The 23660-nt window shown below is 43.7% G+C and overlaps 1 pseudogene; it reads left to right on the plus strand.

Annotated features, from left to right (window-relative positions):
- The first annotated feature begins 936 nt into the window (after window positions 1–936).
- Window positions 937–23660, plus strand: part of LOC135552239 (sodium/potassium-transporting ATPase subunit alpha-3-like) — a 33193-nt pseudogene continuing 10469 nt past the window's right edge.

Below are 23660 nucleotides of genomic sequence, written 5' to 3' on the forward strand. Positions count from 1 at the left end.
ACTTTGGTGTGGAGAGATAAGAGAGGCATAGAGACCACAGCTGACTTTGGTGTGGAGAGATAAGAGATGCATGGAGACCACAGCTGACTTTGGTGTGGAGAGATAAGAGATGCATGGAGACCACAGCTAACTTTGGTGTGGAGAGATAAGAGATGCATGGAGAGCACAGCTGACAGTGTGGGCTTAGACGGAGGTAATTGAGAGGAACACTACAGTGTAGTAACAGATTGATCATTGGGGAGGGACAGTGCCAGTCTATTCATTTGTTCTCGAAATAGGGAGGACATTCTTGAGCATAGCCTTTGTATTTATAGCTGCAGGAGAGACTCCATAACGTCATTGACGTGTTGTGAAGACCTTCATCTCTCAAGAGATAGGAATTTCACGTGTGAGGTAAGCGAACTGTCAAGCAAACTGCTAAGTATGAAAGTATAAACGTTTTCATAGTTGTTAGACAAATGTTTGACCATCCTGACGCAAAATTGGACTGGTGATCTGTCAATTGTCTTTTTGTAATGCGACCTATTGTGGCGCAGAATGGTCTGTGGTTGGATTATAGTTGCGAGTGCGACTGATTACATAGCGCACTTGCAATAGGTCTGTCCTGCTTTGCGTGTCTATGGGAGTGCCAGTGCATCTCACACACCCACTGGCATTTCTTTCACACGCGGAGTGGTGTGGAAAGGGAGAGGGACCACAGCTGGGCATAGCAGCGGAGGGAGACAGAATCCGAATATCGCTAACCAAGACGCTCGGCTCTTCAATTTCACCTGGTATCATTTTCACGTCATACAGAGCAACGCTTATTGCTAGGATGCTTATAATTGTATATTACACATAAAACGGCCCCTTTAATTCGTTTTTTTGTGTGTGAGTGTGTGTGTGTGTGGGGTGTGTGTGGGGTGGGGTGGGGGTGGGGGGGGGGGCGAATACAACTTGGCATAGGTATTCAATGAAACCTTGCCTTCTCACGTATTCCTATGCCGTTCCTCTTTTAAACGACATCTGATCATTTATTATTAGAGCAAAAGCCAATTGTGTCAGGAAGAAGAGCGTTTGTTCCTCAAATTTGTCGAGTTACAGTTTCCTCTTCTGTTTTTATACTACAGCCTACTATCAACTATTCGGCTTTGAATCCAGCCTAAAACAGTTTCATCTGCTGAGGATACCCGACTGACTGAGATGGGGGTAAGAGCTATTTCCATTCTAATTGGTGTGCGTAACAATGAGTTTATGAATGGGTAGCTGTAACCTATGTGGAATGTGTAACGCTCCTTAAAGATAATAAATATCATATTAGAATGGCATAGTCCACTATAGTATTTCGATGGCTTGTGATATCATGGCAAATTGGTGTGACTTTACTTGCATGACTGTTAAACGTGTGCAGTGTAGCTATTTATGTCTATGTTGATTCAATACAATTGCACGAATTACAGTCCCAATTCCTTTAATTACTGTCTATTCTTTCGTTACATTATATTTTCTTGCCATGTGTGTGTTAAATAGCAACATTACTGACTTTGTTATAATCTGCTATCTGCCCTGTTTTCCGAATTGCACCCGAACCGATCCGCGACACACTTCCACTCTTCTCCTCTCCAGACGCCAGTCGGTGCGTTATAATGTAGTTACTGGGAGAGGGGAATCTGTTGTTTCATTCCTGTTCCAAAATGGACATTAATAACGCTAAACATATGTAGGCTATCGATGGATGGACCTCGTGCCAAATTGAAAACAAGCTGTTCTCTAAACCCAAATCCCAAATTAGCCTGATGTTTTTTTGGGCCATTCACTATTTGGATACTATATTCCATTGAATTTGAATGGTGCATATAGATCTTGCCAATAAGAATTACAATATTTAGGCTAGGCTACCGAAGAAAGGCAATTGTGATGCAGTAAGGATGGCGGACAACTTTATCAATCCTCGACATCTCATTTAAACTTAAATATGTCTAATTCCATTACATTATGAGTCTGGTTGTCATAATTTTGTTTCACGTTTTGACCCCTTGCTTTTATTGCACACTGATGGCCTCCGTGATTGTAATTTGGAATTGATGGAGAGGCGACGGGGACATATTCAGAGGGTGGGTGTGGGATACTAAATGCCGATAGATAATATTTGAATTTTCGACCACTTGTTTTATACCCATCCTACAGAGTAATATTTTAACTCGCGGAAGCTGTGAAAGTCGTTGCTTATGGATATACCGAAAGGGAATTAGTGGAGAGGTTCGGTTGGGGTACCAATCGGCGCAGACAGCTGCGTCAAAATGGATGCCCAATTCCCCATTTCGATGTGGGTTAGGGAGGTTGTCGTAGCCTAATAATCAAACATGCCAGTGCATGATTCTAACAGAAAACCTTGCTCATTTCCAGTGGCGATTTTGGCATATAAATCTTGGTGGGGCAAAACAAAATTATGTGGGATGCATGCCAGCAAAGCCACAACACTAAATAATACATTAATTGCACTATACCATTGCTACACCTGGCTATCAGGGGAGCCTTCTCTGGCAACGAAACAGTTCATTCAGCCTCATTTACTGCCCATTAAAAATAAATAACTGATATGGCTGACTTGCTTAAACAAATGTGGTTTCTACTGACAATTGAGATGTACACGCTATGTCATAAGGGAAGACAAGCAGATGAGAGGCAATCTGTAATTTTGATTAAGACATTCATTTTGAAATGTACAGTGACAGAATTCAGAACATGGGCCGTTCTTATAGTGTTCTCCCTGTACACCAAGTCAGAACCGTAGGATAAATAAAGGGGGCATTTAAGCAGACAATGAAAGCTCTTAAAATATTCAATGATTACATTTCTCAAAAACAGGTTATAGGCTTCATGTGCACCACTAAGTCAGAACAGGCGAAATAGGCGAAATTAAAAGGTGAAAATAGAGTAATTTATTAGGGTGAGGCTACTAACAACTTACTACACAACATACACTTAGTATTACTTTCTTAGCTACAGTATACATAGAGTTGAAGTCAGAAGTTTACATACACTTCGGTTGGAGTCATTAAAACTAGTTTTTTAACCACTCCACAAATTTCTTGTTAATTAACAAACTATAGTTTTGGGAAGTTGGTTAAGGACATCTACTTTGTGCATGACACAAGTCATTTTTCCAACAATTGTTTACAGACAGATTATTTCACTTGTAATTCACAATTCCAGTTGGTCAGAAGTTTACATGTATGTATGTAAACTTCCAACTTCAACTGTATCTCCCTGGCATATTACATAATTTATGCAGCAGCATACAATACATGTTTGGACTCACCTTGTGATGAAGCCACATGGTCCTTGGGCAAATTCGTGGGCAAATTTTATCTTCAAACTTTGTCATCAACGTCCGACATTTCTCTGGATTTAAGGTGCTTTCAAGACAACTGGGAACTTGAAGAAAAAAAAGTTGAATCATGATGACGTCAGTGATCTCCAGGTAATAGCTCTAGAAAGAGGGCCGAGTTCCCAATTTACAATTCTGAGTTGGATGAAAGTTTAAAACGTATTTTCCCAGTCGTAGCTTGTTTTTCCAGAGTTCCCAGTTGTTTTGAACTCACTAAAGTCATATTTTGCTGTTCCAAGTTAACAGGGGTTTTGAGCGCGGCATAAATCATGCTTTATTTACAGCATGGCCAATTTTTAACTAGGAAAAGATACCCTTAATCTTAGACTTGGGACCACACATTCACTCCACTGATTCCTTCCAAACCACTCATTGTTGAAGTTGCAATTTCCAACTGTGATGTTTATGTCCAATGGCCGATGAGCACCGATACGTTTTATCTGTAATTTATCTTCCTTATTTCTCTTCATATGACGAGGATTAAAAAGGATTTGCCAGTAGATTGTCGACTTGATTCATGATGATGACTGCTAGCTAAGATTTTGAAAGTATGATGCCAGTCCAAAGCTTCTGTAGATATAACGTGATTTGACATCATTTCATCTGTGGTCAATGAAATTGAGCCTTCTTGGATGGGCATTTCTAATGTAACTCTATGGCAGCACCCAAAAGGGGCTTAAATTTTCGAGCTCTACCCTTAGACTTGGCGGTGACATAGTGTCCCCTTGAGTGACAGAACACTGAGGCAATCACGGCGCCATGCCCCGTATTTTCTGCTACCTTGCCCCACCACCACAGAAAGCACTGAGCTAGGCTGAAACACCTGCATTTTGGAGCTGCCTTACTCAAGAAAACATAAAAGAAACCATGTTTGTATGCGGCTTTATTAACTCAATGATATACAGTGCCTTGTGAAAGTATTCGGCCCCCTTGAACTTTGTGACCTTTTGCCACATTTCAGGCTTCAAACATAAATATATAAAACTGTATTTTTTTGTGAAAAATCAACAACAAGTGGGACACAATCATGAAGTGGAACGACATTTATTGGATAATTCAAACTTTTTTAACAAATCAAAAACTGAAAAATTGGGCGTGCAAAATTATTCAGCCCCCTTAAGTTAATACTTTGTAGCGCCACCTTTTGCTGCGATTACAGCTGTAAGTCACTTGGGGTATGTCTCTATCAGTTTTGCACATCGAGAGACTGACATTTTTTCCCATTCCTCCTTGCAAAACCGCTCGAACTCAGTGAAGTTGGATGGAGAGCATTTGTGAACAGCAGTTTTCAGTTCTTTCCACTAATTCTCGATTGGATTCAGGTCTGGACTTTGACTTGACCATTCTAACACCTGGATATGTTTATTTTTGAACCATTCCATTGTAGATTTTGCTTTATGTTTTGGATCATTGTCTTGTTGGAAGACAAATCTCCATCCCAGTCTCAGGTCTTTTGCAGACTCCATCAGAAAAGCAGGCCCAAACCATGATGCTGCCACCACCATGTTTGACAGTGGGGATGGTGTGTTCAGGGTGATGAGCTGTGTTGCTTTTACGCCAAACATAACGTTTTGCATTGTTGCCAAAAAGTTCAATTTTGGTTTCATCTGACCAGAGCACCTTCTTCCACATGTTTGGTGTGTCTCCCAGGTGGCTTGTGGCAAACTTTAAACAACACTTTTTATGGATATCTTTAAGAAATGGCTTTCCTCTTGCCACTCTTCCATAAAGGCCAGATTTGTGCAATATACGACTGATTGTTGTCCTATGGACAGAGTCTCCCACCTCAGCTGTAGATCTCTGCAGTTCATCCAGAGTGATCATGGGCCTCTTGGCTGCATCTCTGATCAGTCTTCTCCTTGTATGAGCTGAAAGTTTAGAGGGACGGCCAGGTCTTGGTAGATTTGCAGTGGTCTGATACTCCTTCCATTTCAATATTATCGCTTGCACAGTGCTCCTTGGGATGTTTAAAGCTTGGGAAATCTTTTTGTATCCAAATCCGGCTTTAAACTTCTTCACAACAGTATCTCAGACCTGCCTGGTGTGTTCCTTGTTCTTCATGATGCTCTCTGCGCTTTTAACGGACCTCTGAGACTATCACAGTGCAGGTGCATTTATACGGAGACTTGATTACACACAGGTGGATTGTATTTATCATCATTAGTCATTTAGGTCAAGATTGGATCATTCAGAGATCCTCACTGAACTTCTGGAGAGAGTTTTCTGCACTGAATGTAAAGGGGCTGAATAATTTTGCACGCATGACAATTGAGTTTCAGTTGTACAACCATTATGCATCAGGTGAATCTATGTTAGTTAAACATTGGCGTATACTAGAGTCCAACATTTACGTTTTTATGGACATCAAAGTAACACTTTCTGTGTAACCAAAAATCTCAATACAGAATTGTAAGTCATTCTACAGTTAGATTCTAAGATGTTTTTCAGATTGAGGCATGGTTTTGATGAAGATTTAGACCATGTCTAAAATTCTAACATTGCTGCAGGTATCTTATCATCATTACCAATACACAACCATACAGCCCCCCCCCCCCCCCCAAAATAAATAAAGTGATGACATTGCATTCAAAGTTGCTTTCAAATGCAGTGTTGTGTCAAGGCGTTGGTGACGGGGGGGAACTCCTTGTATGTATGAGTCACCAGTGCCAGTGAAGAGGGTGATTATGGGCCGTTGAATAATGCAGTCATCTCATCTGCATTGATGGGACCTCTTGTTTCCTGCATGTCTGGTTTCCAACAGCTGTGTGTGTGTGTGTGTGTGTGTGTGTGTGTGTGTGTGTGTGTGTGTGTGTGTGTGTGTGTGTGTGTGTGTGTGTGTGTGTGTGTGATCCATTCTGCTCTAATGTACGTCAGGGATCAGGGACATCCAATAAACCATGTCCTAGTAGTGAAAGGTCGTCATTGATTTCCAAGTATGGCGAACATGACATCACTTCCTGTCAGAGGTGTGAAGACGGGCTTTTACTGGTTTTCCATCAGGGTAAATAGAACAGCTCGGTGATGCATGAGTTAAAAGGTGGTCAGTTAGATTAATATTTCTTAACAGTCCAGGGATTGGCTGTTGCCAGGAAACCTGGCTCATTTGTGGCCGGGTCTGTCAAGCTCATTCAGTTAATAGTAGCCATTTTGGTCAGTGTGTTTGACCAGTGGGCTTTAGAGATATGAGGTGTCTTTAGGGATCAGTAGGATTAAAGCACGAGGAGAGATAAGTAGGATTTCTAGAAGTGAATGAGTGAAGTGAAATGCCATTCAACCCATATGCAGCCCAGTCTTAAAGCACAGTCAAACAGCGAGGGCGCTCAAACGTCAAACGTCATACGCTTAACGCAATCACATGCTGAACACGATCAAGTAAACAATGTACTTACATCAATGTATCTCATTTGACGGAAGCCCCTACCCCACCACACTGGATGAACCGATCACAGGAGAAAAGAGAGAAGACAGATGGGTGGGCTTCTGGGTAGGGGGCAATGTAGGGATGGGAGGGGGAGGATGGATGGATGATGGAGGGGGCGGTGGGGCGGGTCTCCGGTCAGTGCGCGTCAGTGATTTCTAGATCGATCCACTGATCGGCGTGTAGTGATGATCTGCTTCTCTGTGGAAGAGAAGTCTGTGGTCTACAGGATCTAGTCTGTGGCAAAGCACTCTGAAATATTCTAGAGCAGGTCTGCACTGGTACGGAAACTGTACTTCCTCTTTCTTGGGTATCAACACTTGGTTAAACACAGCTTCTGCCACCCCGTGGCCCATTTTCTAGCCTGTGGCATAAATTCTGAAATTGAATTTGACTTAAGGTAAAGTTAACTATATTTCCATGGTTCTTGGATATTACCATTTGTTGTGTAGGAAATTAAAGATTCAACAGCTTTAATCTGCAAACTTGTCGGCTACAAGTACCATAGGCTACTGCTGGTGCATTGGGATAAGGCATTATGCTCAGCCCAAAATCATAGTGTCTGAGACAAGGAGTTCTGATCTAGAATCAGGTCCCGCCTTTCAATGTAATCTCATTCATCAGGATCTAAAACTGATCCTATATCAGCACTCATACTCTGAGAATTTGTTCTTAGAAATTCCTCAGGTTGAGCCTGTACCAAAGTGCAGGCAGTGGTTAGTGCTGAGCAGGGGTCCTTCTAATGAACAAGTCGGGCTAGTGTGTGCCTGAGTGGAAAGACTCTTGGGCATCAGCCTTGACTGTGAATGGATGTGTAGGCTACACGTGTGTGTGTGTAGTGGGCTGGGAGCAGAGAGGGAATAGCCAATGGAATTGAGCGAGGAACAGTCAATATCATGAGTGGATGGTTGTATATTCAATTGTCTGTATTGGTGCGTATGTTATGAACGCACAGAATGACTGGGTAAAAATGGATGTGTGTGAATGGGTGAGTAAATGACTCAGTGACTGGGCTTGTAGTGCTGGATTTAGGTTCCAGTCTGAAACCTGTGTTCAAATCCCACCACTGCCACAAACGGTATGTGGCTTTGAGATGAATCCCAACATGAGAAAGGTTTACAGAGCTCAAAGTTTCCCTTGAATCATGCACTCCTTTCAGAACCATTCAGCTCTTTGTGAGCAAGGGAATGAGTGAATACATGCAAGTGATAGAAGATAGGGGAGAGAAAAAATAGAGTCGAAGGTGAACGTGATTAAGAGAGAGAGTGGTAGAACACCAGAATGATAGAAGAGAGAGAGAGAGAGAGAGGGGGAATAAAAGAGAGTAAGGATTACTATATTGTTCAGTGAGTTTGTCCTATACTGTAGTAAACAGTGGTAATCCCATCTCCTGCTCCAGATTTTCACACTATCCCTCCTTTATGACAGATGGCTTACAATCACATCACTCACTCACGCACGCAAACACACACGGGGACACGCTCACACATAGAGCTTCACACCGGCCCAACATCATACTGAATCACATACACACACACTAAATACTTCATATACGAATAAGTAAAGGTACACATACACACACACTAAATACTTCATATACTAATAAGTAAAGGTACACATACACACACACTAAATACTTCATATACGAATAAGTAAAGGTACACATACACACACACTGTATACTTTATATACGAATAAGTAAAGGTACACATACACACACACTAAATACTTCAAATACGAAATAGTAAAGGTACACATACACACACACTAAATACTTCATATACAAATAAGTAAAGGTACACATACACACACACTAAATACTTCATATACGAATAAGTAAAGGTACACATACACACACACTAAATACTTCATATACGAATAAGTAAAGGTACACATACACACACACTAAATACTTCATATACGAATAAGTAAAGGTACACATACACACACACTGTATACTTTATATACAAGTAAGTAAAGGTACACATACACACACACTGTATACTTTATATACAAGTAAGTAAAGGTACACATACACACACACTGTATACTTTATATACAAGTAAGTAAAGGTACACATACACACACACTAAATACTTCATATACAAATAAGTAAAGGTACACATACACACACACTAAATACTTCATATACGAATAAGTAAAGGTACACATACACACACACTAAATACTTCATATACGAATAAGTAAAGGTACACATACACACACACTGTATACTTTATATACAAGTAAGTAAAGGTACACATACACACACACTGTATACTTTATATACAAGTAAGTAAAGGTACACATACACACACACTGTATACTTTATATACAAGTAAGTAAAGGTACACATACACACACACTGTATACTTTATATACAAGTAAGTAAAGGTACACATACACACACACTAAATACTTCATATACAAATAAGTAAAGGTACACATACACACACACTAAATACTTCATATACGAATAAGTAAAGGTACACATACACACACACTGTATACTTTATATACGAATAAGTAAAGGTACACATACACACACACTAAATACTTCATATACGAATAAGTAAAGGTACACATACACACACACTGTATACTTTATATACAAGTAAGTAAAGGTACACATACACACACACTGTATACTTTATATACAAGTAAGTAAAGGTACACATACACACACACTGTATACTTTATATATAAATAAGTAAAGGTACACATACACACACTCTTACACCTACCATTACAATAACAGCCATACTGCACAACAACACCTCACACACAATATGGCCTAGTATCTTGGTCGCTATATCATCTTAATGATTATCAGTCATGGCAAGTGGATTCTAATAGAAACCAGAACGCAGAATAACAGGATGTTGGTGGTTTAACAGCAAACCACGAGATATGCTAGTTTACCAAAATAGAAAACAAACACAAACCGTTGCCATAGCAGACAAAAGTCTGGATTAAACCTACAGATAAGACCCCTCCCAAATGTCCCTTCTCACCCCCTCCCTCTGCCTTTTCAAAACTAATTTGAGAGCAAAGGGATTTAAGTGGATTATCAGCATAGTCAGTCAGTGGTAGGCTAGGCAACTGAGGGGTTTAGTGGATGACATTTTGGCTCTACTGTGGAGGACTGTGGAGGACTCCTGGGGTACTTCCTGGTTTGTGCGTGTTAGATTCTGGGAAACAGAAGCAGATGTAGTAGGAAGATGAACCACCAAAGGCTCTTGTGATGCATATCTTGTAAAATGTCAAGCTGGGGGATTTAGCTCTGATACAATGATTTGGAGTCGTCTCATAGGACAGGTTATATATCCATATCTGCAAGCTTTTGAATCTCTCCCCTGAGTGGCAATGTCTAGTCTTTGATCAAGCGATGCAGACTGTAATTCAGCCATGAAATGTGGTTACCTTGTGGACTGCACAAGATGGATACAATGTGAATGTATCAGGGATGAAACCCAAGGCCCCGCTCATGGTGTGTTTTACTGTCTTACTGCGATTGAATAGAGACCCTAAAGTTGAGACGATACATTGCCACTTGTATATATTAGGACCATATGGCACAGATAGGCACATACAGTGCATTTGGAAAGCCATGATGTGGTCCAACTCCCCAACCGGCTCGGGGGGCAAAGGTCGAGTCATGCGTCCTCCGAAAACATGACCCGCCAAACCGCGCTTCCTATAACACCCACCCGCTTAACCTGGAAGCCAGTTGCACCGATGTGTCGGAGGAAACACCGTTCAACTGACGACCGAGGTCAGCCTGCTAAGGCGCCTGGCCCGCCACAAGGAGTCGCTAGAGTGAGATGAGTCAAGTAAAGACCCTGGCCAAACCATCCCCTAACCCGGACAACGCTGGGCCAATTGTGTGCCGCCCTGTGAGACTCCCAATCACGGCCGGTTGTGATACAGCCCGGGATCGAACCCGGGTCTGTAGTGACGCCTCTAGCACTGCGATGCAGTGCCTTAGAAATCTGTTCGACTCGGGAGGCCCACCATTTAAAAAAATATTTAATACATTTGCAAACATTTTTTAAAAACAACTCATTTTGCTTTGTCAGTCTGGGGTATTGTGTATAGATTGATGAGGGAAAAAACAATTGAATCAATTTTAGAATAAGGCTGTAACGTAACAAAATGTGGGAAGAGTCAAGGGGTCTGAATACTTTCCAAATACACTGTACAAAGACATAATGTATGTGTGTTTCTTTGAAGAGTGTAACTGCTTGTTTAAATCATTTTGTATGGTATTATTCCATCTGTCTTGGGTGTCATTGTACACTGTGACATTTTCAAACCCATCCATAACAACAACTTTTGGTCATGTAGTGTAAAGAGGCATGTAAACACACACATGCACACATAAGGCAGATAGTTTAGTAGGTCTATCATTGACCAAATCTCCTCTCAGGACGTTCCTAGGACTTGCTGTGGTCCGTAGTCTCCCTGATCACCATGGCCCCCTGGAGCCACAGGGCCACTGTCATGCGCTTTCCATAGAAACGACCATGTGAGGTCCCGCTCACTGCTGCCACTGTGGCACTGTACTCTCACAAGGCTGGCATTGTCCACGGAGGAGAGAAAGAGGGAGGGATGTGAAGAGAGTTTGGGAGAGAGAGAGAGAGATGAAAGGAGAGAAAGAGGAAGGGATGTGAAGAGAGTTTGGGAGAGAGAGAGAGAGAGAGATGAAAGGAGAGAAAGAGGAAGGGATGTGAAGAGAGTTTGGGAGAGAGAGAGAGAGAGAGAGAGAGAGAGAGAGAGAGAGAGAGAGATGAGAAAGACACAGTAAAATAGAGGGTGGGTGTGGAGGGAGTAATTGAGGGAGGGAATGGTAGAGGAAGAAAGCATGTTTGGGTGCCTTTTCATTAGGTAGGAAATCATTAACTCATCACTTACAGTTAAATAGGGAGCTTGAGGCAGTCTTAAGGGAAACAAAGCAGCAGAGGCAGGTGGGTCGAGGTGGTTAGATTCATTGACAAAATGGCGCCAATGTTCCAAAGTGACGTTGCTCACTGTACGCATTTACAAAGTTCCCACTTCAGACTTCAATATTTAAAAGAAAAAGCCTTCAATCAGGTTAACAAAGAAACAAAAAAAGATTTACCGCGAAAGACAACGGGCGGGGTCTACCTGGCACGAATGCAGCCGTTCACGCGGAGATACCAAGACAAATAGGACAAGAAAATCCCAGTAATGGGTGTTTACCGGGAATACACTTGGTCACTCCTTGGCCCATACCTTGTCTCAATGACAGGAATTCATTTTAATGTTGGGAAACATAAACATTTTCAACTGGGAAATGAAACGCTCTCAAATGGTGGGAATTTGGATAGTTTCACTACCTATAGGAGACGCCTAGTAAGGTCGCCGAGTTTTAAACCATAACCAATTGGTCCTGATTAGACAAAACCTTCCATTCTGGACCATGTTGTACACACATCCTCCTGGCTGTTATCCTTTGATCCTTTTCATGTGAAATATACAAAGCTAGAGTGGAAAATATTTAGGGAGCTTTGCCCAATCGTATAATTACGGCAGCCTTGCACTTCAATCTCTGTTTGCTTGTTTGATTGTGGCCTACACTCAAGTAGCTAACAGTGATATTGTGGGTTATCTGAGTCCATGAATTCCTATGTAATTGTGGCTTTGGCTTGTGGTGCACGTAGGATACCAGCTGGCACCAGGAAGCCCACTTCACTGCCATAGTCAAAGTTACTATGGCAGCATTGAGGCATTTACAGCCTAACATGGTGGTTTTGGGATTAGCTGACACACACCGTTTATTAGCCCAACCTTTTTCTATGTAAAATATGGACGAGTCAGGGATCTGTGTTCTGAGGACTCTCTTTGTTTGTCTTGCAGTACGGACGGTCAGATAGCTACCGTGTGGCCACCACGACGGAGAAGGATGAGAAGGAGTCCCCCAAGAAGGCGGACTCCAAGAAGGCGGACTCCAAGGCAGACAAGAAGACCAAGGACATGGAGGAATTGAAGAAGGAAGTTCCCTTGGTATGTGGTGCATCATTCCTACTTCCTGTTTCCTGTCAGTGCATCGTGGGCCTAGAGCAGTGTGTCCTGCGACCGGCACTGGTCCCTGGGATGTTGCTAACTGTTCCCTCAGATGGCTTGCTGAAACCTATTTAGATTCATCTAGGGTGCGAGTTTTAGCCGAAGAAGAAAGGACCATAGCTTGCCGGACACTGGTATAATAACAGTTTGAGAAACACTATCCTAAAGAGCACCCACTGGGCACAGACGTCAATTCAACGTCTATTCCATGTTGGTTCAACGTCATTTCATTGAAATGACGTGGAAACTACTTTGATTCACCCAGTGTGTTCCCAGTGGGCGGTCTTTATGTGTTCTGTTTGGGACAGCGACAAAGTTGTTAATAAATGACTTCTCAGATGTTTGGACAATGGATTTTGACAGCCTGTATTCCTGAAAATCTATTTTATTGTTGGCAGTAAATTCATCTCATGGGTGTCAAGCAAAGGAAATAGTTTTTTTGTTGTTGTTGGTACGAATAGTAGTCTCTGGCGAGAGGCACTTCCAATATAAACTAATCCTGTTTGAAGAAGATTTACTCTGTTCTGAGGTGTACCAGTATAGCTTCCGTCCCTCTCCTCGCCCCAACCTGTCTCCGGCGTTATTCACAATATGAATTTGCAAGAATATAGTTAAAACTAGAGATTTATTCAATGTTTTCAACTTTTCTCTTTTAGACGGAACACAAGATGTCCATCGAGGAGGTATGCCAGAAGTACTCTACCGACATAGTCCAGGTAAGTTCATCGCCTCAAGACTTTTCCCAAAAACCTGTTGGGGCTTTTAAAATGAAACATGTTAGAACATTAATGGTAATATCAGTTGTCGCACACAAATATCAGCCAATCCCTTTCCCTCCTCTCTCACCCCCTCTTCAGGGTCTGACCAATGCCAAGGCCGCTGAGTACCTGGCTCGAGACGGCCCCAACGCCCTCACGCCTCCCCCCACCACCCCGAGTGGGTCAAGTTCTGTCGCCAGCTGTTCGGTGGCTTCTCCATCCTGCTGTGGACCGGCGCCATCCTCTGTTTCCTGGCCTACGCCATCCAGGCCGCCACCGAGGACGAGCCCGCGGGAGACAATGTGAGTGACAGATCCCCCCCCCCACAACAGGGCCACCATTATCACTTGGCAGGGGACAAATGGATGCAAGGTTAAAGATGGCCTTTTGGGTTCAGCTTAATGTAGTGTTTCCAAAACGTAGCATTAGGATTCAACTTGGGAAGTTGTGTCTGGTTCTTGCTTGGCACTAAAATATTTTGGAAACTCTATGACTTGGCAAACAAGGAAGTGTCTAGTGTTGAGATGAGTCAGAGTCCCATGTGTTCCTTAGATCCAGCTATATGGTTCAACCAACCCTAAATGAATGTGAAGTATAGACACCATCTAAAATGATAAATGGTTAAACAATATTTCTCTCTCTCCTTGCTCTCTGTCTCCAGTTGTACTCGGGTAATACTAAATAAGGCATTTGAATTTCCACGAATTTCATTGAATTTATCAATGATTTATTTCCTATCCTATGTATGTTCCATGAATTCAAAGTCAAATTCAAATTATTCTGCATCCTGTGTACTATTTCAATCAAAATTCAAGAACTGAATTGGAATTGATCAGCCATTCTCAATTCAATTCTGAATTGACCCCAACCCTGCATGGCATGTGGCATTTTAGATCCAGCCATATAGTTCAACCAAACCTAAACAAATTAAAAAGCTCGCCACCATATTAACATGATCAAACAATGAAGTTAAATTTTTCCCCAGCAAACAGTGAACGTTCCTGCAATGTTAGGCAACGTTCCAACGGAGTCCCAGTTTGGTTTTCAGATCACTTCAGCATGACAACATCCCACGAATGCTTTTAAAATGTCCTGGGAAAATGTTATCTGATAAACATTAGTAGAAGGACATAATAGTTGTAAAGAACGTTTGTATCAAATGTTCCAATACTGTTTTTCTTTTTTAATTAACATTGTTTGCTGCGTTCTCTCTCCCCAGTTGTACCTGGGAATCGTTCTCTCGGCAGTCGTCATCATCACCGGCTGTTTCTCCTACTTCCAGGAGGCAAAGAGCTCCAAAATCATGGAGTCCTTCAAGAACATGGTGCCCCAGGTAAACAAACCTCTTCTTAGACCTTTGCCACCCTATCCTATTGTCTCCCTACATTCCCAACCGGTTAGAGCGGGTATCCTCAACTGGCGGCCAGCAAGCTGAATTTGGCCCAGCAGTTGATTTTATTTGCCCCCTCCCCAAGTTTTCTGACCCCAAACATATATATTTGTTTAACAAAATCGCGACATAAAAGACTGTAAAACAAATCAACTCCAAGTGATTTTAATTCTGGAAATGTCTTCCAAAGTATTCCCACACATAGTTTAGAGATATGTGTGATCCTATACAAATGTCGGCAAGGTTTAAGATGATCATGTATTAGTCAAATGTTATAACTGTTTGGGCATCTTGCGTTCAATTTGCAGTGTAACAAATGATTTATAATCATGTTCCCGGCCCCCAGGCCATCCTCTCTCGAGAGAAAAAAACGGCCCTGAATCTAGTTGATGATCCCTGACCGTAGGACTCAGTGTCTGTAATACTCATTCCAATCCTATTAGTCTCAATCATATGTGTTTTACAAATGAATAATACAAACTTGTTTTTCTAGATGACGATGGGTGGGGTAGTTGTGGCAGTGACTCAAAATAACCTTTGACCCTTATCCATATGTTCCCCCTCAAAACACACGTAGCCGACAGGGTTTTGGCCACTGTAACCAGTGGTTAGTCTATTCTATTCTACGTCTTTGTAAGTGAACATGATGCATATGGTCATTCAGTGGTGAGTTAATAGCTGCTCAGACATCGGCTCAAATGTTCAGTCTCTATGTAGTCCATACGTACAGACCATAGGTACACATTTTCTATCCAGAGTCTTTCTATGGCCAGTGTCAATAGTCAGTCAATGGTTAGTTGGTTACTGTACGGTCTACTATTTATCTGCCTATCTCTATGAAATTATATAGTTAGAACATAAAAACCATTACTAGTTAGTTTATGGTCAGTGATAGCGTTTAGTGGGTTTTACTGTTACCCCAGTGTTACACCTGTATGCATAGTCACTTAATGGTTGGTTCATGGTTCCTACTTCACCATTGGGGTTTCCTCTATCCACAGCAAGCGCTGGTGATCCGCGAGGGCGAGAAGATGCAGATCAACGCTGAGGAGGTGGTGGCTGGAGACCTGGTGGAGGTGAAGGGAGGAGATAGGATCCCCGCCGACCTCAGGATCGTCTCTGCTCACGGCTGCAAGGTAAACCTACACACACAGACACACACACACACACACAGCATAGGTTTAACTATCCTTGTGGGGACCAAAACATTTATTTCCATAAAAAAAAATATTTAAAAAACCTAACCCTAATTCTAACCCTACCCCTAATTGTAAACCTAACCCTAATTCTAACCCTACCCCTAATTGTAAACCTAACCCCTAAACTTAAAATAACCTTTGGAGAATGTTCCTTGTTTTACTATCCTTGTGGGGACTTTTGAGGATTTCCTGTACCCACGAGGATAGTAATACAAACTGATCAATACAAATGGATCACACACACACACACACACACACACACACACACACACACACACACACACACACACACACACACACACACACACTACACTACACTACACTACACTACACTACACTACACTACACATTTTACATACAAGCTTTTTTGGATTTTGTCCTTCTCCTATAGGTGGATAACTCCTCCCTGACTGGTGAATCGGAACCCCAGAGCAGGTCACCTGACTGTACCCATGACAACCCCCTGGAGACCCGCAATGTCGCTTTCTTCTCCACCAACTGTGTTGAAGGTACGGTCGCCTTGGCAACTGCATCGTCCCCATCCCCCTCTTCCTCTTGGCCCATTTCCTTCTTCTCATCGCCATCATCATCATCATCATCATCATCATTGCTGTCGTCTTAACCATCATTGCCCCTTCACTCTACATGTCGTCTTTCCATTCCTGTGTTTTCTTTCTGTTTCCTCTTTCTTCTTCTCTTTATCCACCTCTGAGCGGGTTTTAAGGTGGAAAATGCTGGCTGCCATGGCAACAAGTCACCCACCATTTTAACAAGCACCCAACCCAACGCCCACGCACACTCTGTCTCGCTCTCCTTCTTTCTTTCACCTCTCCCTTCCTCCCTTCTTCTTTGAATTCCCCGGCTGCTCCCTTTTCCCTTTCCATCTGCCCACAGCGCTTCGTCTTTGAGAACCCTCCATCTGGTGTCAATATTAGCTTAGCGTCCACTTATGGCTCAGTGGTCTAATGGAAGTGTCAATAGAGGAGGAATGGAGAATATTCAGCCAGTTCAGCTTTGACCTGCGGTAAGAGACAACTGCAGAGCATATATTTGTTTTTGTTTTAAGGCGACGTCGGAGGCGTAACTGCGTTGGAGCGGTCGAATCCACGATCAGCATGTGTGTTAATACCTGCCGCGGACATTGGATGCATTAGTGAAACATCCCATGCGGCCATGTTGCAACGTAATCCACACCTCGTTTCGGCTCGTATAAATACTTTGTTGACTGATTTTTCTCAATTTGAGTGTCATTATTTTTTATAGAGCCTACACTTTCTCTTTGGAAACTTCTAAAAGCGAGTGGGATGGCTGTGGCTTCGTGACGATGACCGCGAGAGCAGCCGCTCACCGGTTTGACAGCTCCAACGCAGTTACACCCCCAACATTGCCTAAACAAAAAAAAACGATGATATGGAATGCAATTGTCGGTTACGGCAGGTTAACGCTGATCTGATTGACTCTAGGCCTTGGTTGTCTGATGAAGCTAAGGCCAGGCACTGGTTACCTGTAGGCCCCAAATATACTAAAGAACTAGGATTTACTTCATAGAATGGTATATGCCGCCCCCGTGTGGTCAGAACAGTGTATGGCACCTGCATTGGTGGCGATAAGAAATACTTCCGTGGCATTTCAGTAAAGAACACTTCAGCAGTTCAGTATTATATTTTTTTGAATGATTACTTTCGGGACATTTACTATAAGGGAGTGATACAAAAAATGATTATTAAACACATTTGATTTGCACTTTGAGTTTTTCCTCAAAGTGCTTTTCGCTGTATGGGGGAACTCATCATTTTACACATGGCACCACAAGTGGCATTCCTAATCTTTGACAATACACCAATTTAACATGCAAGTAAAGTCATCTAACGTCCGTCTCTTCTCCCCGCCATCACCAGGCACGGCGCGTGGCATCGTGGTGTGCACCGGCGACCGTACCGTCATGGGCCGTATCGCCACCCTCACCTCCGGCCTGGAGTCGGGCAAGACCCCCATCGCCAAGGAGATCGAGCACTTCATCCACCTGATCACAGGCGTGGCAGTGTTCCTAGGCATCACCTTCTTCATCCTGGCCGTCTGCCTGGGCTACACCTGGCTGGAGGCCGTCATCTTCCTCATCGGCATCATCGTGGCCAACGTGCCCGAGGGCCTGCTGGCTACTGTCACTGTGAGGGGATATTTTGGTGGATTTTAGTATCGTGTTGTGTGGTGTGGTGGATGGCGTTGCGAGGGGAAGTTGGGGGGGGTAGTGAAGAGTGGACTGTGTGTTTGTCTGTGTTCTGCTTTTTCCTCTGTGTCGGTGTCTTGTGCTGTACCTCTGTGTCTGTCTGTCTGTCTGTCTGTCTGTCTGTCTGTCTGTCTGTCTGTCTGTCTGTCTGTCTGTCTCTTACTCTGTGTGTTATATCTCTGCGCTAATATTTCCATGTGTTCCAGTATCGCTGCGTGGTTATCCGTTATCTGCGTGGTTATGTCTGTAATAATAGAGCCGCTTGTGTCTTCTTGATGGTTGTGGTGGTGTATCTCTCTTCTCTTTCTTCTCTCTCTCTTCTCTCTTCTCTCTCTCTCTCTCTCTCTCTCTCTCTCTCTCTTCTCTCTCTCTCTTCTCTCTTCTCTCTCTCTTCTCTCTCTCTCTTCTCTCTTCTCTCTCTCTTCTCTCTCTTCTCTCTTTCTCTCTTCTCTCTCTCTTCTCTCTCTCTCTTCTCTCTCTCTTCTCTCTCTCTCTCTCTCTTCTCTCTCTCTCCTCTCTCTTCTCTCTCTCTCTTCTCTCTTCTCTCTCTCTTTCTTCTCTCTTCTCTCTCTCTCCTCTCTCTCCCCTCTCTCTTCTCTCTCTCCCTTCTCTCTCTCCTCTCTCTCCCCTCTCTCTTCTCTCTCTCCCTTCTCTCTCTCCCCTCTCTCCACAGCCCTTTGATTTCTGTGTACCTGTATCTCTCTCTCTTCTTCTCTCTTCTTCCCTCTTTGTGTCTGTGTCTCTTTTTCAGGCTCTCTCTACACCTGCGTCATTCAGTGTCAGTGACTCCCTCCGGTCAGTTGTCTTCTATGACAACTGTTAAGAGAGACTGATAAATGCTAGGCTAATGTTCATGTAAATGCTGGGCTGTTGCCACTCTCTCTGCTTGGCTAGTAGCCTGTATGACCCATGATACGTTTTGCCATTTTGAAAGTCGCATGAAACACTGGCGCCTGCCTTTCCCTGCTTTTTACTCAGTGCTTGGCTTTCCTTCTCTTTCTTTCTATCCTTCTGCATTTCCCTTCTGGGCTGTGAAATATACTGTAGTATTTGTTTGGCTCTAGTGCATTTTAATGTAATGGGGAGCGGGGGGTGTGGAATGACGGGGGTTTGTACAACTCCAGGTCTCAAGGGTAAGTGTGTAGTTATCTTGTATTGGTTGGTCATGGGTTTCTTCTCTGCAGATGCAAGTAAGTTGTTGATTGGTTTGAGGGTCTAGGGCGTCTGCACCTGGAGTTGTGCATCCCATGTTTTCACTTTCATGATTCGGTACTAATCTTTTCTCTCATGTTCTCCCATTCTCTATTTGTTACTTTCTTCCAACCCTGTCTTCTTTTCGCAATCTCTGTTGCTTTCTCTGTCTCTCTCTTTTCTCTCTCCTTTCTCTTTTCTCTCTCTTTTCTCTCTCTTTTCTCTCTCTCTCTCGTCTCTCTCTTTTTTCTCTCCTTTCTCTGTCTCTCTCTTTTCTCTCCTTTCTCTGTCTCTCTCTTTTCTCTCTTTTCTCTGTCTCTCTCTTTTCTCTCTCTCTTTTCTCTCTCATTTCTTCCTCTCTCTTTTCTCTCATTTCTCCCTCTCTCTTTTCTCTCTCTCTTTTCTCTCTCATTTCTCTCTCTTTTCTCTCTCCTTTCTCTCTCTCTCTTTTCTCTCTCATTTCTCCCTCTCTCATTTCTCTCATTTCTCCCTCTCTCTTTTCTCTCTCTCTTTTCTCTCTCATTTCTCTCTCATTTCTCTCTCTTTTCTGTCTCTCTTTTCTCTCTCATTTCTCTCTCTTTTCTCTCTCCTTTCTGTCTCTCTCTTTTCTCTCTCATTTCTCTCTCTCTCTTGTCTCTCTACTTTCTCTCTCTCTTGTCTCTCTATTTTCTCTCTCCTTTCTCTGTCTCTCTCTTTTCTCTGTCTCTCTTCTTCTTCTTCTTCTCTCTCTCAGGTGTGTCTGACCCTGACCGCTAAGCGTATGGCTCGTAAGAACTGTCTGGTGAAGAACCTTGAGGCTGTGGAGACCCTGGGCTCCACCTCCACCATCTGCTCTGATAAGACTGGCACCTTGACCCAGAACAGGATGACCGTGGCCCACATGTGGTTTGACAACCAGATCCACGAGGCCGACACCACTGAGGACCAGTCTGGTAGGAGAGATGGGTTTAAGTTCACTGAACTCGTTGTTTATGTTCTTTACTATATAACATCAAAGTCAATACATCTTATTGTGATCACAGTTATTCATATGGTGGCACCAGTTTAGGTGATTTAGGTCTTGTAGTCGCTGGAATTAGATACAATTTTGCAAACCAGCAAAATGAGGTTTGCAGGCCTGATGTGGCACCCGAGTCAGAAGTTTCAGACCACTTTGTTAGGGAATAACTAGGCCATCAAAGATTGGCCTGATGTTGTTTGTAACATCTTGTATCAAAGGATTTGCATTTTCTTTGATGGTAGTACGTGTATTCATGCAGGCCTTGATGAAGGCTTCAGGGCTGCCTGTGAGCACAGGAATGCAACAACCATGTGTCTGCCACTAACAACTCTTCCTCCCTCTCTTCTCCCCAGGCGCCTCTTTCGACAAGAGCTCGGAGACGTGGTTGGCGCTGGCGCGCGTGGCGGCCCTGTGTAACCGGGCGCAGTTCAAAGCGGCTCAGGACCAGCTGCCCATCCTGAAGAGGGACGTGGCGGGCGACGCCTCCGAGTCCGCGCTGCTGAAATGTATCGAGCTGTCCTGCGGCAGCGTCAGGCAGATGAGGGAGAAGAACAAGAAGGTGGCCGAGATCCCCTTCAACTCCACCAACAAGTACCAGGTGAGGGACCAATATGGAGAGCAAGTGCGCACCCTGGATCCCTGGGGCTGCATGTATCCAATTGTCTCAGAGTAGGAGTGCTGATTTAGGATCAGGTTACACCTATCCGTGTGATCTCATTCGCTGTGTTATAAAAGGCAAAAGCGACCCTGAATCGTCTGGATGCACACGGCTCTAGGTCTAGGTGTGGGTCAGACCCTGGTCGTACCTGGGTCCGGGTTAGGGTCGAAGCTCGGGTCAGGGAAAACAAGGTTTTTTTAAATCCTTATATTAACAGTTCGTGTAAGGACTTTGTATAATAGGCTGAACAACAAGTGTGTGATTGTGCTCCACCCCTTGCCCCTCCCCCCCAGCTCTCTGTGCATGAGACGGAGGACGAGAACGACAACCGCTACCTGCTGGTGATGAAGGGAGCGCCAGAGAGGATCCTGGACCGCTGCTCCTCCATCTTGATCCAGGGCAAGGAGCAGCCCATGGACGAGGAGATGAAGGAGGCCTTCCAGAACGCCTACATGGAGCTGGGAGGACTGGGGGAGAGAGTACTCGGTGAGACAGGAGGGAGAGAGGACAGAGGAGGGATGAGGCAGGGAGTCCTGGGTCAACAAGAGGGTGGGAGAGAGGTATAGGAAGTCCCAGGGCGCTTGCACGGAGCCGGGAGGACTAGGAGGGAGAGTACTCGGGTAAGAGAGAGGGAGGGAGGGATGAGAAGAGGGTAAGAAATGGGAACCTAAAAAGGCCTTTCAGAATGCGTACACGAATACTGACAATAATACCAATTCTAATACTGTCCCTCCCCAGGCTTCTGCCACCTGCTAATGCCCGAGGACCAGTACCCCAAGGGCTTTGCCTTCGACTGTGACGACGTCAACTTCACCACAGAGAGCCTGTGCTTCGTGGGCCTCATGTCCATGATTGACCCTCCCCGTGCCGCCGTGCCCGACGCCGTGGGAAAATGTCGCTCCGCTGGCATCAAAGTCATCATGGTGACCGGCGATCATCCAATCACAGCCAAGGCTATCGCCAAGGGCGTGGGCATCATCTCCGAGGGCAACGAGACCGTGGAGGACATCGCCTCTCGCCTCAATATCCCTGTCAGCCAGGTCAATCCCAGGTAAGGAGAGAGAGAGAGAGAGAGTGTGTGTGTGTGTGTGTGTGTGTGTGTGTGTGTGTGTGTGTGTGTGTGTGTGTGTGTGTGTGTGTGTGAGCATACTTTATCTATCTTGCTTTCACACATACAGTGCCTTGCGAAAGTATTCGGCCCCCTTGAACTTTGCGACCTTTTGCCACATTTCAGGCTTCAAACATAAAGATATAAAACTGTATTTTTTTGTGAAGAATCAACAACAAGTGGGACACAATCATGAAGTGGAACGACATTTATTGGATATTTCAAACTTTTTTAACAAATCAAAAACTGAAAAATTGGGCGTGCAAAATTATTCAGCCCCTTACTTTCAGTGCAGCAAACTCTCTCCAGAAGTTCAGTGAGGATCTCTGAATGATCCAATGTTGACCTAAATGACTAATGATGATAAATGCAATCCACCTGTGTGTAATCAAGTCTCCGTATAAATGCACCTGCACTGTGATAGTCTCAGAGGTCCGTTAAAAGCGCAGAGAGCATCATGAAGAACAAGGAACACACCAGGCAGGTCCGAGATACTGTTGTGAAGAAGTTTAAAGCCGGATTTGGATACAAAAAGATTTCCCAAGCTTTAAACATCCCAAGGAGCACTGTGCAAGCGATAATGTTGAAATGGAAGGAGTATCAGACCACTGCAAATCTACCAAGACCTGGCCATCCCTCTAAACTTTCAGCTCATACAAGGAGAAGACTGATCAGAGATGCAGCCAAGAGGCCCATGATCACTCTGGATGAACTGCAGAGATCTACAGCTGAAGTGGGAGACTCTGTCCATAGGACAACAATCAGTCGTATATTGCACAAATCTGGCCTTTATGGAAGAGTGGCAAGAAGAAAGCCATTTCTTAAAGATATCCATAAAAAGTGTTGTTTAAAGTTTGCCACAAGCCACCTGGGAGACACACCAAACATGTGGAAGAAGGTGCTCTGGGTGAAACCAAAATTGAACTTTTTGGCAACAATGTAAAATGTTATGTTTGGCGTAAAAGCAACACAGCTCATCACCCTGAACACACCATCTCCACTGTCAAACATGGTGGTTTGGGCCTGCGTTTCTTCAGCAGGGACAGGGAAGATGGTTAAAATTGATGGGAAGATGGATGGAGCCAAATACAGGACCGTTCTGGAAGAAACCCTGATGGAGTCTGCAAAAGACCTGAGACTGGGACGGAGATTTGTCTTCCAACAAGACAATGATCCAAAACATAAAGCAAAATCTACAATGGAATGGTTCAAAAATAAACATATCCTGGTGTTAGAATGGCCAAGTCAAAGTCC

The sequence above is a fragment of the Oncorhynchus masou genome, chromosome 13 (assembly GCF_036934945.1).
Source record: "Oncorhynchus masou masou isolate Uvic2021 chromosome 13, UVic_Omas_1.1, whole genome shotgun sequence".
NCBI classification, from domain to species: Eukaryota; Metazoa; Chordata; class Actinopteri; order Salmoniformes; family Salmonidae; genus Oncorhynchus; species Oncorhynchus masou.